This window comes from Maniola jurtina, chromosome 9 (assembly GCF_905333055.1).
Source record: "Maniola jurtina chromosome 9, ilManJurt1.1, whole genome shotgun sequence".
NCBI classification, from domain to species: domain Eukaryota; kingdom Metazoa; phylum Arthropoda; class Insecta; order Lepidoptera; family Nymphalidae; genus Maniola; species Maniola jurtina.
In genome coordinates, this window is record NC_060037.1 from 8,893,871 (window position 1) to 8,909,251 (window position 15,381).

Genomic DNA, 15,381 nt, shown 5'->3' on the forward strand with positions numbered 1-15,381 from the left:
TTTTTTTAACCCCCGACCCAAAAAGAGGGGTGTTATAAGTTTGACGTGTGTATCTGTGTATCTGTCTGTGGCATCGTAGCTCCTAAACTAATGAACCGATTTTGATCTCCACTGCCAATTTAACTGGCTAATTCGTTGAGTATGTGGGTCACTCTGGTTCGCCTACGGAGTTCCTCGTTACGGATTCCCTCAGAGAGATCTCCAACATAGCCCGCTCCATAGTTAAGTCTACAAAGAATATAATATTTCTGTGCCACATATATTATGCACCATATATTTTTTAACCCCCGACCCAAAAAGAGGGGAGTTATAAGTTTGACGTGTGTATCTGTGTGTCTGTGTATCTGTGTGTCTGTGTATCTGTGTATCTGTGTATCTGTCTGTGGCATCGTAGCGCCTAAACGAATGAACCGATTTTAATTTAGTTTTTTTTGTTTGAAAGGTGGCTTGATCGAGAGTGTTCTTAGCTATAATCCAAAAAAATTGGTGCAGCCGTTTAAGAGTTATCAGCTCTTTTCTAGTTTTCTTGTAGAAAAGAAGGTTAGATAACCGTTAGGTTCATAATATTATGTCAATTGACAAATGTCAAGCTGTCAAGATGGACGTTGCCTAGATACATAATTATTTATTTGAAAATGATGTTTTGGAAAACTCAAATACTTTGTCGGGGGTGTTATAAATTTTTAATTTACACTTGTATGTTCTCTTTATTTGGAAGCTCAGTCACTTAGTGACTATGTCGCTTTGTTAGTTAGACCAAAACAGTTACTACACAAAGCTCACCTAGAAGAACACGTACCATCAGATGTACCGTCACTAATTATAAACGAGCAAAATTAAGCTTGCATCAGATCGTATGCTAAGTTCTTGTCTCTCATTTGTAATGAATGGCACAGTGCGTCGGCCATGTCGGAAATATGTATGACGGACGGTAAGCCATTCATTCTTGTGGACTATACAAGGAGTTAGATTCTCAGAGCGTCTTTACGTGTTCCGACCCGACATCGATATTTGAATTAAGTTCATGTTCATTTGTTTTGAATGGCACAGTGTGTCTGCCATATCAGAATCATGTGCGATGGACATCTACTCACACTTACGCCTTTACATCGTGCGATCCGATATTGGTATCAATAATAAGTTTCTCTATCTCGTTTGTTTATGGTACAATCAAATTGCTTTGTAAATCCAATACTTAGAAAACAGCTTGATCTTAGAGCGTCTTTACATTCTGCGATCTAATATCGGTAACGGAACTAAGTTCTTGTTTCTCGTTTGTTATGAACTCTACATTTGGCTAATATCAACTGCCCTAGTACAAAATCACAGTTCAAGTCATTAGCTACGCTTTAATACGTCCAAGTCAGAAAATTATCAGATTTCGTCACACTTCGGGCAATTTCGGAGCCTCCCTAATGAGTCCCAGTAACGCAATGAAGGCACTTACCGTTATGAGTACACGGGTCATTATGGCCTATGAAAATAATTATGATAAAGTTCACTTGTGATACGAATCCACGAGTAAAATATTCGTGTAAACTCTGAAACCTATTGTTATATTGGTCAGAAAATCCACCGAATTCAGAGGAGTTTACGTATCGCGTTCCAAACCAACGTATAATTCGCGAAAAGTCGAGATGGCAATCCGGGCTACAATGACTGTGATTTCTATCGCAACCAGAGCCATCATTCTCTTACTTAGTACATCAGTTGCTATAATATCCTTAGTAATAATAATATATTCCAATGAAGAATGTTTATATGGTCTTCATAGTTCATACAACATCTTCATAATTCTTGGCACGTCCCTATTTCCGATTTTATCATTATGTACCTTGAACCGATGCAATTACAATAATCGGTGCCTTATTTAATGGTAAGTGGTAACATATTCATTTCTATACGACTGAATAGAATTTCTGCTTCATTAGTTGATCCAACACAATTAGGTATTAAACACAACACATATCAACACAAAGTACACCATAAAATCTAACCTTATCAGCTTATCATATGTGTCGTGCAAATAAAATTTGTAAGTATGAATAATTTTTAATAAATAAATTCTTATTAATAAATTCTACTTGGACTCTACTTCGAAACTATCCTTTTCCAAAGATAAATAGGCTAACAGGAAAATTAAAGTGGCTCTAGTTTCTACTTTTAGTAGTACGTCGTGTTTAACAAAGTAGATATTTTAGATATAAGAATCTTTACAGACGGGCGGTCGTCAGTATAATAGTTCGTACAAAATAATAAGGATTAATTGCAATTCCTATTCCCCAAACGTAGTTATTTTCAGAATAAAAATCTGTTCTACTTAACACACGCACACCTAATTCACTTATTGATGTGTGGGTAAATATGTGATTACGTCCACGGAACCACGAGATATTTAATCTAATAATGGACGGCCTGATTGCTTTTCTTGTGCTTACTTTTACATTTATAATTTATATTTAATGATCGACATTAATGGCGTCGGATTATTTTCTGCCACCCATTTTACCGAGGCCCTCGAAAATTGGTGTAAATTAAAGAATGTTTTGAAGGAGTTGCGCGTTTTGGGGGCCTTAGTAAATTGGGTGTGTGCACACGTTAATTTCAGATTCAAGCATTTTCGTGTTGGCGTTGCTTAAGCGGCATAATTTGTAAAGTATTGTTAAGGGGGCGAATAAAATACATATTTTTATAAATGACCCAACAACTTTATTATACGTAGGTTAATCGTCCTCTTAAGGTGCTGATAAACTAGACTCTAGAGCATTGATTATTGTAACAAAACATTGAGCATTTGACGAGAATGGAATGGAGCATCTTAAAACAATTTCATTAAGGTCCTCTTTACTTTGATAGTCTTTAAAAACGTCTAATGCTGAATGTTTTGTTACAAGTCTATGCTCAGGTTTATCAGTACCTTTATGAGTAACGTGTTTGTAACTTAGCGTTGACTGAACACAAATGCCTGAGTAAAATTTTCGTTTTGACTTTACTTACTGTAAAGTCAAGGTATCGATTTCGAACGAAATACCTAGTAGGTATTGCCTTCTTGATAAATAAAGTTTTTTATAACACCCGAGTAGTTTACTTTCAGTAAATCCACCGACCACAAGATACGTGTACGGCTATTTATTTTGTAAATTGGCATGAATACTTCCTTCAGTAAAATTTTCGTTCTGACTTATATTGTAAAGTTAGGCTTGCACCAGTTTCAAACAAAACACTTTCCACCTTACTTAATAAAGAAAGAAGATAAACATAATATTCAAAAGAACGTATATTTTAATATCATAATCGCAAATCACACGATATAAAAATTTTATACACATTTACGAGTCTCGTATTAGTATCAAAACAGTAATCAAAATTTATCGGCACTATTCACAGAATATATTTCATAAACAATATTAATTCTGTCATCGGAAAGGTGGTCGTTGTAAAACAGCTGTAAAAATCTTAGTTCGCCGTCGAAAAATAATCTGCGGGTCGCAATTAAAAACATAAAACACTCTTAAAATAAACCTGGAACGAAATATCATACGGGAGAGGAGTAATAACATCAAAACTTATACAGTGGGGCAGATGTGCCAATATTCTATTATTACTGGCTTTTCAACGCGAACCGGCGCAAGCATTCCGGACTATTTCTACATCCCTAAGATGAATCATTAAATAATAAAATCTAAAGCATACTTAATGCCCAACTACACACGTACGTTTTATCCGTAACTCCGCACTCACACTGGCACACGCTAATCAGTACCAGATCCCTCGCGTTACTTCTCAATCGGACGCGTTGCACACCGACGTACATACCTACTGAAGCAACACCAATACATCAATGGGTGATCTAATTGCGAACACGTAAACACACGTCAATGTGTTTGTTGTGACTGTAACAATGTGCGTGATTCAAGCCAGCTTATTAGAAGCACTTTAAACAAAAATACAATCCAATTAGAACACACAGTTTGAATTTGAATTCGGAACGGTTCGATCTGACATATGGCACACTATAAATAAGGGGACTTCCTCACTTGTCGCGTACGCCGTTTTAGATATGGACGCGATATTTTAATGCCTAGAACTTAATAACCACAAATGCCATAACGTTTGATGCATCAGCGTCTACTTTGTTAATGTTGGCTGCGTCAAGAGATTATTTACAGGCGTAAATTAGGTTCACGTGCGTTTTAATGCATCCCGCAAGTGTTAGTGTTCTAGTTCGATAATCTTCGGTGCATGGATCAGTCGGAGATGATTCATTCCTAATGTTCCATTCTATTGTTAGATGGAATATGGCACGCTGAAGTTGCGTAATATGCTTTGTTACCAATAATTTAGGCGGTCGGTAATTAGATTTGCGATTTAAATCCTTTTGGCAAATCCACATGTTATCCATACTAATATTATAAATGCGTGTGTATGTCTGTCTGTCTGCTAGCTTTTCACGGCCCATCAGTTTAACAGATTTTGTGTAAATTTGGTACAGCGTTAGATTACATCCCGGGGAATGCCTGCAGGATAGGTAGTAAAGCCGATTTATATAGTATTTTCGCTAAGCAAAGCTTCGGGTAATCGCTTATATTAATAAAGGTAGAGTCAATCGATTAATAGCGAGAAGAAACTTTGTAGAAACAGTTGAAGAAGGAGGACATGTAAAAGTATCTAAGACTATAATATTTTGATGCTCACTTGTTGTGAAACACCAGGGCACTAAAAATCGGCAGTAATATAATGCCGCGATCCACTTATAGAAGCTATTTCAACGCAACACATTAAATTTGATCGATCAAAGCTATATTTTTCCTGTTTACCAAATATTTAAGTAACGGCCATAAGTCAGACAGTAAAATAATTCAAATGTGAAAATTCATGAACGCTCATAATGAACTTGGCAGGCGACCAAAAAACGTCTTATTTTCGATGTGGAATCTGGACCAATTTTTATTGCAATGCTTTGAAAAAGAGTGATTTGACCCTCTCAATGACTTAAGTGATATAGAGATGTAATCTATGATCTTCACAGTTCCTTTGAAAATAATATTATGATTTTTCTTTAATTTTTTTTTATATTTCTTTTATTTGGAAAAACCCACAATATTGAGCACGGCTGCTGCCAGCTCTTGGTTTATTTAGTTGTAAGTAAAATAGAGGGAAGCTCTACCAGAGGTCGATCTAAAACTGCACTATTTAAACTCTAAAGGTTTCTAAGATTCAATTCAAACAAACATCTCATAATTTTCATGTAACCATGAAATACCCTGTGACATTCGCCAACTAATAATAAATCAAAAATAAATTAGAAAATGAAAGGTAATAAAAAGACAAATGAAAGATGTAAAGGTTTTTGTCAAACTAAGTATTTACAACTGAAAATAATAATAAATATTAATCAATCCCATCTGTAATCTGACGCTAAGTTTTTCAAATATTGAAGCACAATAAAAACATTTTTGTAGATGAGTAAAAATCTCAACTATATCTAAGTAACTATAACTAAGTAAATCTAGGTAAGATAAAGCATTTAATATAAATTAAGTAAACCATATGGCAGTAAAGCAGTTCAGTTAATTTCAATGAAAGATTTAAAAGAAAAGTTTACATAATACTGACGAATTTATAATGTTTGTTTAAAATTTTTCTTAGTTCCAAGACTAACTATAACGAGATTCAGTACAGTTAGCAATAGCTTTATTTTTTGTGGAGAGTAATCTCAGGCAATATTCTCCGGAAATTTATTTGCCACTTAATTTATTTAGTTGTCTTCCGCACACCCTATTAAATATACAATGTTTATTTCTCCATCGGTCAGTAGTTTATTTATTGCAAATACCACGAATTTTATTACGTCTATTCCTATCAATTATTGTATAATAATACGGTCCTCAATAATTTTATATCGCATGGCAAAATTTTTATTTGATAGCATTCCTGGACTGGCGTCAGATGCTACTATAAAAACGTTTGAGCCTTTTCACCTATGCTTCTGAACAGAGAGGTGTCATATTCTGGAGGTTCCACAAAACTTGGTTTGCGAACAAGAGAACGAGCTATTTTCTTATTTATTTTATTATTTAGTAAATTGGCAAGGAATCTTTTATTCTCTTTCGCAATATTATCGCTATCTCAATATGATGCAAGTTGTAAGGACGATATTAATGTTAAGAGTTAGTAAGAAATATTAACTATTGAAAATATGAGTTACCGTGTTGTATGACACTTAAAGTAAAAATCTTACGACGCTAAAAAGAAAGTAGTGAGAAAATTTAACTTGAGAAGCTATTCGTAGTGGTCGGGAATGTTAGGGGTAAGAAAGAGACCGCAAGAAAATCTCTAATACGGTGGTTAGAGATCTTAGTCAAAATCAACTTAAGAAAAATGGTGCTTACTTTTTAACCGACTTCCAAAAAAGGAGGAGGTTCTCAATTCGTCGGGATCTTTTTTTTTTTTTTATGTATGTTCCCCGATTACTCAAAGACCCCCGGACCGATTTGGAAATATTTTTTTTGTTTGAAAGGGTATACTGTGCAGGTGGTCCCATATAAATTTGGTGAAGATCTGATGAATATCTTCGGAGATGGAGAACAGAACTCCTCAATGGATAAGAGCAAATTGCTCGCGATCACTGTAATAGCTTAGTAAACAGTAGGGTTTTAACTGGGCATAGCATATTATAGTACAGTGGGGCCACTAAAAATTGTGAAATAAAAAATTTTCAAAAGAAAAATAAAACCGACTTCAAAAACCAAAAACACTAACACATGTAATGTACTTAGGTATGAAGTCGGGCGAGCTTCACTCTTGGATTTCTAATTTTGTTTTAATATGCTCGCTCGACTTCATACCTAGGTACATTATATTGTGTAGCTAAACAAAAATTATTTTCTACTTTTTAGTGTTTTTGGTTTTTGAAGTCGGTTTTATTTTTCTTTTGAAAATTTTACGATGCTGCTAACAGGACTGGACGGAAGTACCTACACCACTTACCGTACGATGTTGACTGTTGGCAGAAGTAATAGTAAGTCAGTGAGATGAGGGGATGACGATCCTCAGGCATGAAGGATTGACTGGAGAGAGGGTGGCAGTCTGCATCTCTATGATATAAAACTCAATGCCACCAAATACTCATAAGACTTATTTCTGTGACTTGAATCAGTTTTATTGCGTTCATCTGTACTCATTTATAGACGACTAAGATATTCTTTTTTACGATTGGAAGCGCTCTGTTTATTTTCGCTTTTAATTACTTCTTGCGTAGGCAGTTGGAAATGACAAAAAGCGTTTGACCTAGAATAATTTTAAAAACGCTATAATGAAATCTATTTTAATTTTGCTTCGCAATGGCGCAAGTTGTTATGATAAATTGAGCAGTTGAAATCACTGCTTAAACATTCGTCATCGTAAAATGTGTTTAATAAAGGATGAAATATATAATTTTTTATTGCTAAAATGACTTTTTATAAGAAATTATTTTTACGAATAATTTTGTTTCTGAGTTGACTAGCTAAGACCTAAGGTACAAAATATGTGTTTCAACTAGATACTTACTACCTAACAAACTTTTGTGTTATTTCGAGATTTATCTATTCTACAACTAGGGTTGCTTTGAGATTACCAATTTACTACTTAAATTCAATCGTCGAATTCCAAAGTGAATATTAGGTATAACAACCGGATAAGTATTTATTATGAAATCGAATGTGTAAGGCATCGATGCGCGAACTCAAGCCGCCATCAACATTAATGAATGCATCTTCATCCCAAAGATCCAATCAAATCTGCCTGACTCACGAATCGATGCGTTCGCGCGTAACGACCGTCGGATGCGCCGAAGTGTTCCAGAGAGATTGTAAATATTTCTCTGTTTCAGAACACGACCAAAATAGAATAGAACGCGTGTTTCTAAATCCCCTTTGAAGATTACACACGCCGGCATTAGCTCTGGCAAATTACCCTCTAACAAAGATTGTATTAATTACGCGCTCTCGATAGCCCAATGTAAATACTATTTAAATTTAGAATTCGGCGAGCGTGTGCGCAACATTTCGACGCCTTATATCTGTCATTTTTTTACGGAATCTATCAGATTTTTGTTTTCGTAACGCTGTTCTAATCGTTACTGATATCTTGCGAGTGTTGGACTCGTATGAGATGTTGTAGAGTCATTTTAATAGGCCACTTTTGACAGTTGTTGAGAATGTAATAGGTATGGTGAGAAAAAGTATCAGTAGGTATTTCATTATAGTAGGTATGTTCATGAGAAATAAACAGCATTTAATATTTTAAATTTTGAATACAACGTTTGAAATATACACTTGACGACCTTTCTGGCTATAGGTATTTATGTCAAGGTCTTGGGTACGATTTCTGGACGAGAAATTTTTATATTTATGATTTCCAAATTATCAGATTTTTCTAGACACGATTGTTGTTCAGAATAGCCACACCATGGTCAAAAATGACTTATCATAATGGCTCTACTGAGATAAACAATGGGAAGATTAACAAAGTGTAGCGATGTTACATAACGTTTTATAACAATAGTAAGTAACGAATAATGAACATTAATGTTATTGACCCAAAAAGTGACTTACGAATTATATTTAACACAATACACAGTAAAATTTATGAGCGTAAAAACACAACCCTAAAATAGGTTACGAGAAATATATTTCGGAAATTAAGGAACGAAAATGACATGTTATTAAGAAACATCAACACTCGACGGTAACAAAAGATAAAGAGGCCGAATTAAGGCGTCGTTCATTATAATACATTTTGCTTAATAGTTGCATTATTTGGGCTTAGGGTGGGTTATCAGAGTCCGAGATCTGACGATCGCCGGCCGTGATTGTTTCGTTCTGGTACCTGCAGGATATTTTATTACAAATATAAGATCTGCACGCTGCGTTGTCTGTTTGGTGTAGGTACATCTTCTAAAAACAAATCATTTGTATACCTACTAACATATTATTAGTAATAAGCTGTTATATTACCTTTTCATTATATAAAATAGCCAAAAAACTGAGCTTTTAAGTAAAACTTACTGATACTGAGGTTGAAATCTATAGAGCGCACTTTGACTTTGCTTAGACTTAAGTTTCAGTTAAAACGAGACAGATTTATGCCAGCGGTATAACGCTGTCTCGTTTTAACAGTGTCTTAAGTCTGAGCAAAGTCAAAGTGCGATCTATAGATCTCAGCCTGACTCATCAACACACAACCAAAGCCTGGACATAGAAAGCTTAAATCGTGCATAGAAATTCGCTGAAAAGTGTAAACAAGGGATAAGGCCGGATTTTTCAAAATTCCCACTAAACAGGAAATAAAGAACATCTACAATTTTCGTCAAGCGAACCTCCGGGCGGCTGGAAGTTTCTAATATTATTATTGGATGAATTTAAAATTCAACTTTTTAAATCAATCTTGTAACTGTAGCAGATTTTACATATCCGCATAAATACAACGATTGCCACAAAACAAAAAATCGAGATCACTTCGCTGCACTGATAACCCGAAATTACAATACGAAACCCCGTATTAACCTCACAAAAGCAATAAACCCGCGTGAAATGGTACGAGAGCATTAATTCGATTATCAGATCGAGGTGTGAAGCGAGTTTTGATGTTTATCTAGGTATAAAGAGGCTATAAGAAATTATTTAGTGTAAAATAATAAAATGTCTCATTAGCGGTCATTAAGGCCCCGCCTCTGCGATAGGGGGTTAGATAGGGCCATGTGGGTGATGTTTATTTAGTTTAATGACGGGGTTCTATTTATCACCTGACAGTCGAACGTTACACATTATGAGTGCAATAAACAGAGGCTCACGGAATTGAATGGCTCGTGTAAGTTTTGATGCAAGGCATTATCACTCGTCAGAAGCATTATAGAGGGTCAAAATGTTATGTTTTGGTGTTTCCGAGACATTAATGTCGGGTCACACTTCATACGCGCTTCTCCATACAAACGTATTACGCCGATTATTCTATTATTTGTTGTACGAGATTTAAAAGTAAGCCAATAGCCAAGTAACGATTTACTTACTCTTCATTATTTATGTCCGACAATAATGAATATAAGTACTAAAATTATATTTCTTCTGAAAATTATGACTTTTCTAGTTTTTGACGAACTAATTTTGGCGAAGAATACATTTAGAATATATTTTCTGCATTCTGGAGACAGATAAAGGCTAGTAGGATAAAAATCCTAGAAAATGAAAGAATACCCAAGAGATTTAAAAAAAACACATGGATTAAGTTGCGGTCCATCAAGTTTTTAGTAAATTATAACGAGAGGTCTAAGTAAGCCCTAAGGGCTGATTTTTAATCTTCAAATAACTTTTATCTGAGGAATAAAGACGTTTGGCAGTTTTTGTATAGGAAATCTGTCAAAACGTCAAATTTATTCCTCAGATAAAAGTTATTTGACGATTGAAAAATCGGCCTTAAGTAAAGAAACATGTTTTATTACATAGCCACCACAGCAAGAAATAAAATAATAATAGGTCTCCTAAAGAGTTTCTTGTTGCCAAATGTTATTTATAATAAGAGTCACGTAATTATCCCTCCACAAAGGGATAGTCACTGCTTTCAAAACCACAGATAATAACTCCAATTAATATTACAATGTAATTATTTTTAACCACAACAAAATGTGTATTTTCTTTTATACTCTGTATAATACAAGGTATCCGTAATTGGAGATTAATTCGATGCTTGTTATAGAGGCATTGGTTTATTTTTTTATTGTTGAAAAGACCCATTGTTAAAAAAAACTCGTTTTTTATCCTGGAATTTTTAGCTTTAGGTACTCTTGGAAAAAGAAAATAATACAACTCGATATTGTTGTGTTGTTTCAAGTTCCTGGGACTCGCTTGATGTCGTCCGTCCGTCTAGTGTGGGCCTTCCAAGTTCCAACGTTGCGCTTTCCGGTCAGAGGTCGCTGGATACGAAAGAAATCAAAGACATTTAAAAAAAGTCTCGGGCATCACCTAGTGTAATAAATACAAAACATATAGATGTCAAATTATGTCGTGAGTATTATAACATTCATTTTATACTGCTCAAACCATCTTATTTATTTTTCAATTTATTTTTGCAATACAAATATTTTTTTTATTATAATTTTGCGGTTGCAGACACAAATTACCCGAGGGCAGAACTTGCAAGATTCAAGTGGAACAATAATGACTTGTTACAAAAGTACTGGATACGTCAAGATACCGTAAAGATGTATGATTATTTGGACATTATCAAAAGATAGGATAATAATAACAATATTTTTTTCTATGCTTTCAGAATGTGATTTAAAAATGTATATATTATGGTCAATAAAACTTTACGTCTGCGGATAAAGATTAGGAGAGTTTGACCTAGTTATAAATCTTTTTGATTCTAATTAACAGGGCTCTCTCTCTCTCCGTCACTCGTTTCATACAATCGTAGTTCCGATTTCATTTGAACATTAAGTAACCAAAGTCCATGAAATTTTGCAGACATATTCTAGAAACTAATTATCTGTGTCTGTGGTGTTTTAGATTTTTGCTAAAAATATGTAGTTTTAAAATTACAGGGGCTCAAAGATTTGTATGAAAACTAACGTAACTTTGAAACCGAATATTTTAACAGAAATCTGGAAAACCACAGACATAGATATTAGTTTCTAGAATATGTCTGCAAAATTTGATGGACTTTGGTTGCTTAATATTCAAATGAAATTGGAACTACGATTGTATGAAACGAATGACGGAGAGAGCCCTCTTAAGAATATTGTTATGTTACTGGTATGCAGTTTCTCACGATGTTTTCCTTCACCTTTAAAACAAGTGACATTATAATACTTTAAAACACACATATCTTGAAAAGTTGGAGGTGGTGCCCGGGATCGAACCTCGGATTCTCCGACGAGGAGGCCAATGCCTTAACACTAGGCTATCACCGCTTACTTTTTAACCTCCGACCCAAACAGAGAGGTGTTATAAGTTTGACGTGTGTGTCTGTGTATCTGTGTATCTGTCTGTGGCATCGTAGCTCCTAAACGAATGGACCGATTTTGATTTAGTTTTTTTTGTTTGAAAGGTGGCTTGATCGAGTGTTCTTAGCTATAATCGAAGAAAATCGGTTCAGCCCTTTGAAAGTTATCAGCTCTTTTCTAATTTTCTTTTTTTTTAATGTTTTTGTGTTGGGTTTTTTTTTTTTATTTTAAGTTTGTTATGTGCTAGGCTTATAACAGTCGAAGTTCAAGATTTAAGAGACAAATCAACACAAAAACCGATCAAATGCTAGTTGGACTCCCACACGAAGGGTTCTATTCCATCATAAGTACCTATATGAAATAACTAAATGTGATTTACCGCAAATTCACGATTTTTAGATTTTTTCCTTTTTCTAAAAGATATTGCTACCTGCCACATGATTTCCTTGACGGATCTTGACAGACACGACAGACAAACAACAAAGTGATCCTATAAGGGTTCCTTTTTTCTCTGCATGCATGCAAGATATGGAAGCATAAAAATCAGTGGCTCTTCTTGCGTACTACATCCTTGTTAATTTTAACCCTTACAATACACACTTGAAGGTACAATTATCTGTTTGCAGGCAAATAAGGCATCAATTAAGCTTTCCAGGAGTTTGTTGAGCTCTTTGTACGAGTAGGCGTTAGTAAGAGTCATTATTCATACTGATAATAGATAAAGTTGATACAGTTATTATCATTGTAAGCAGGTTTATTACTAGCACTATCTAATGCCCGCGACGTTTTCCGCGTGGACTCTACAAATTTCAAACCCTCTTTACTCCCTTAGGAGTTGAATTTTTAAAAATCATTTCTTAGCGCATGTCTAGGTTTTAATTACCGCTACCTGCATGCCAAATTTCAGCCCGATCCGTCCAGTAGTTTGAGCTGTGCATTGAAAGATCAGTCAGTCAGTCATCTTTTCCTCTTATATATTATATGTATTTAGATTTTAGACCAAGCTTGTTTGTTGTTGGTATTATAATAGGGATGATGACTACTAGTCAAATCAGTGACTTTTTATCAAACGTCAAAACGCTCGCTTAGTAAGGGAGCTTGTATGAAATTCACAGACGTGACGTCATAGACATTTGACATAATTGGACGTACTTTTTTATTTAAATCGATAATTTAAAATAGTTAGCAAACTTAAAACTAACATCGGACGTGGATTTTAAGTGCCTCTATTTAATGACCCCTAATAAATAATTTATTTTAGACATAGGCATCATCCCAATTAATGTAGTTTGCTAATAATTACCTACTGCAGCATATAATTCTAAATGTGAAACTGTTTTTCTGAACTTGTAAATAACTACAAACTTGACATTGGCTAATCTGTGTAAAGCCAGACGAGAGAGAAAAAAAACTGTTTTTCTTTCCTTTATTTCAATTCTGAGAGATCATCAACATCATCAACCAATAGACGTAGGTAGGTACACTGCTGGACATAGGCAGAGAGTAGAGACTTCTTCATACCACGGTTTTGCGTTGCCTAAATAAAGCGACTCCCTGCCTCCCTGGGCGATATATTTCAAAAATATATCCTTACATACTTAAAATGATATAATTTGTAGGTTGTCAGTCAGTCATTAAAACAACGGTTTTTATTAGTTTAGAAAATTAGACGATTGCCAAATGATGCTTAATTTTATTTATAACATATTAAGATCGTTTCCACTTAATAACCCAAAAACAATCGTTAACTTTTTATACAATCATTTTATCGCATTTTATATCTACGTTCAATGAGTTACCTTATTTCTAGAACAGAAATATTGTTAACTGTTTATAATTATTATTTGTGCAAGTTCACGGATTCCTTCGCTAATATTTTGTTTTAATATTCATATTACTATAACTACGCGTGCTTTATTTAAAAAATGGTCATTTTATCAGAACCCTCCAGGATTACAATAAGAACGAAATAAAGTAAAAAAATAAAATAATAAAAATTTCAGTTGGACCTGCTTTTATTTTGACTGCCGTTAATATTATACCATGATGCATAACTTACGGTAATGTAAAAAAAGTAAGAGTGATACATATAGGTAATATTATGTTTACTTATAAAATACTAGATGATGCCAGCGACTTGGCCCACGTGGATTAAAATGAATCTGAATCCCGAGGGAGTTTTAATTTTCCGTAATAAAAAGTAGCCTGTGTCAGTCTCGAGGATGCAAGTATATAAAACATCAATATCGGTTAAATAGATGGGCCGTGAAAAGATAACCGACAGATAGACACACTTTATCACGAATTATTATAGTGTTTGTTAGTATTAGGTGGGGGCAGTTTATAAAGTAGGTAGGTATGTTTGCTACTCTATTATCTAACTCAATGTCTATGTTACGGTGAAAGAGCACTCAAGTAAGAAAATACTTCTAATTAAATACAATAAAATGCAAAGCAGACAATAAAGCAAACAAATTATAAAAGCATTATCAAATCGTTTAGGACATTAAAATTCTATTGTAATTTATCAAGAACCTCGCCTTCCCCTTTCTCTAGTGTAATCTTGACAAACTTATACATGCGTCTAATTTGTACAAATTAAGAAAATCTAAGTCTTTATTCCCTTGGAATAAAGAACTTTTTGGTGGTTCTATTTGTTTAATCAGTGGTAGAAACTATTTGGTTTAGTATAATTGGCGTTAAGTGTCTGTTAAGTTATAATGAAACTTAAGTAGATAGCATCCGTACACGTTGTATTGTATATGCAATTAGCACTTATTGTATGTAACATGGGTGTAATTGCACGGGCTGGGTTTCTTCGGGACAGAAGTATAATTAAAGGTTATTAAGGAATTCATGTAATTGTGCCCAATTGAAATGTTAATTAATCATTATTATTTTTGATCAATTGACAGATTTGTATTTGACTCAAATCTCATTCGTTGTTTGATAAAGGTTTAGGAGAACTTTATTTAATTTTATTCATATACTAGCTGATACCCGCGACTTGGACTCGCGTTCGCGTGGATGTAGGTTTTTTAAGATTCCCGTGGGAACTTCCGGGATAAAAAGTAAGTGCTAATCCAGGGTATAATCTATCTCTATTTTTAATTTCAGCCCAATCCGTCCAGTAGTTTTTGCGTGAAGGAGTAACAAACAAACATACACACACACACACACACACACACACACACACACACACACACACACACACACACACACACACACACACACACACACATACAAACTTTCTCCTTTATAATATTAGTATGACAAGTTAGCCCTTGACTGCAATTTCACCTGGTGGTAAATGTTGATGCAGTCTAAGATAGAAGCGGGCTAACCAAGAAGGGGTATGGCAGTTTTTCATTAAAACCATACGTGCCCATGATACTCTT

The 15,381-nt window shown here is 34.4% G+C and overlaps 1 protein-coding gene across 1 annotated transcript in view; it reads left to right on the forward strand.

Annotated features, from left to right (window-relative positions):
* The window catches only part of LOC123868020 (zinc finger homeobox protein 3), a 257,817-nt gene that overhangs the window by 6,285 nt on the left and 236,151 nt on the right, over nt 1-15,381 (forward strand). The window contains exon 2 of the mRNA XM_045910351.1: nt 538-540. The gene's annotated coding sequence lies outside the window, so the exon portion shown is untranslated. The remainder of the gene's footprint in view (nt 1-537; nt 541-15,381) is intronic.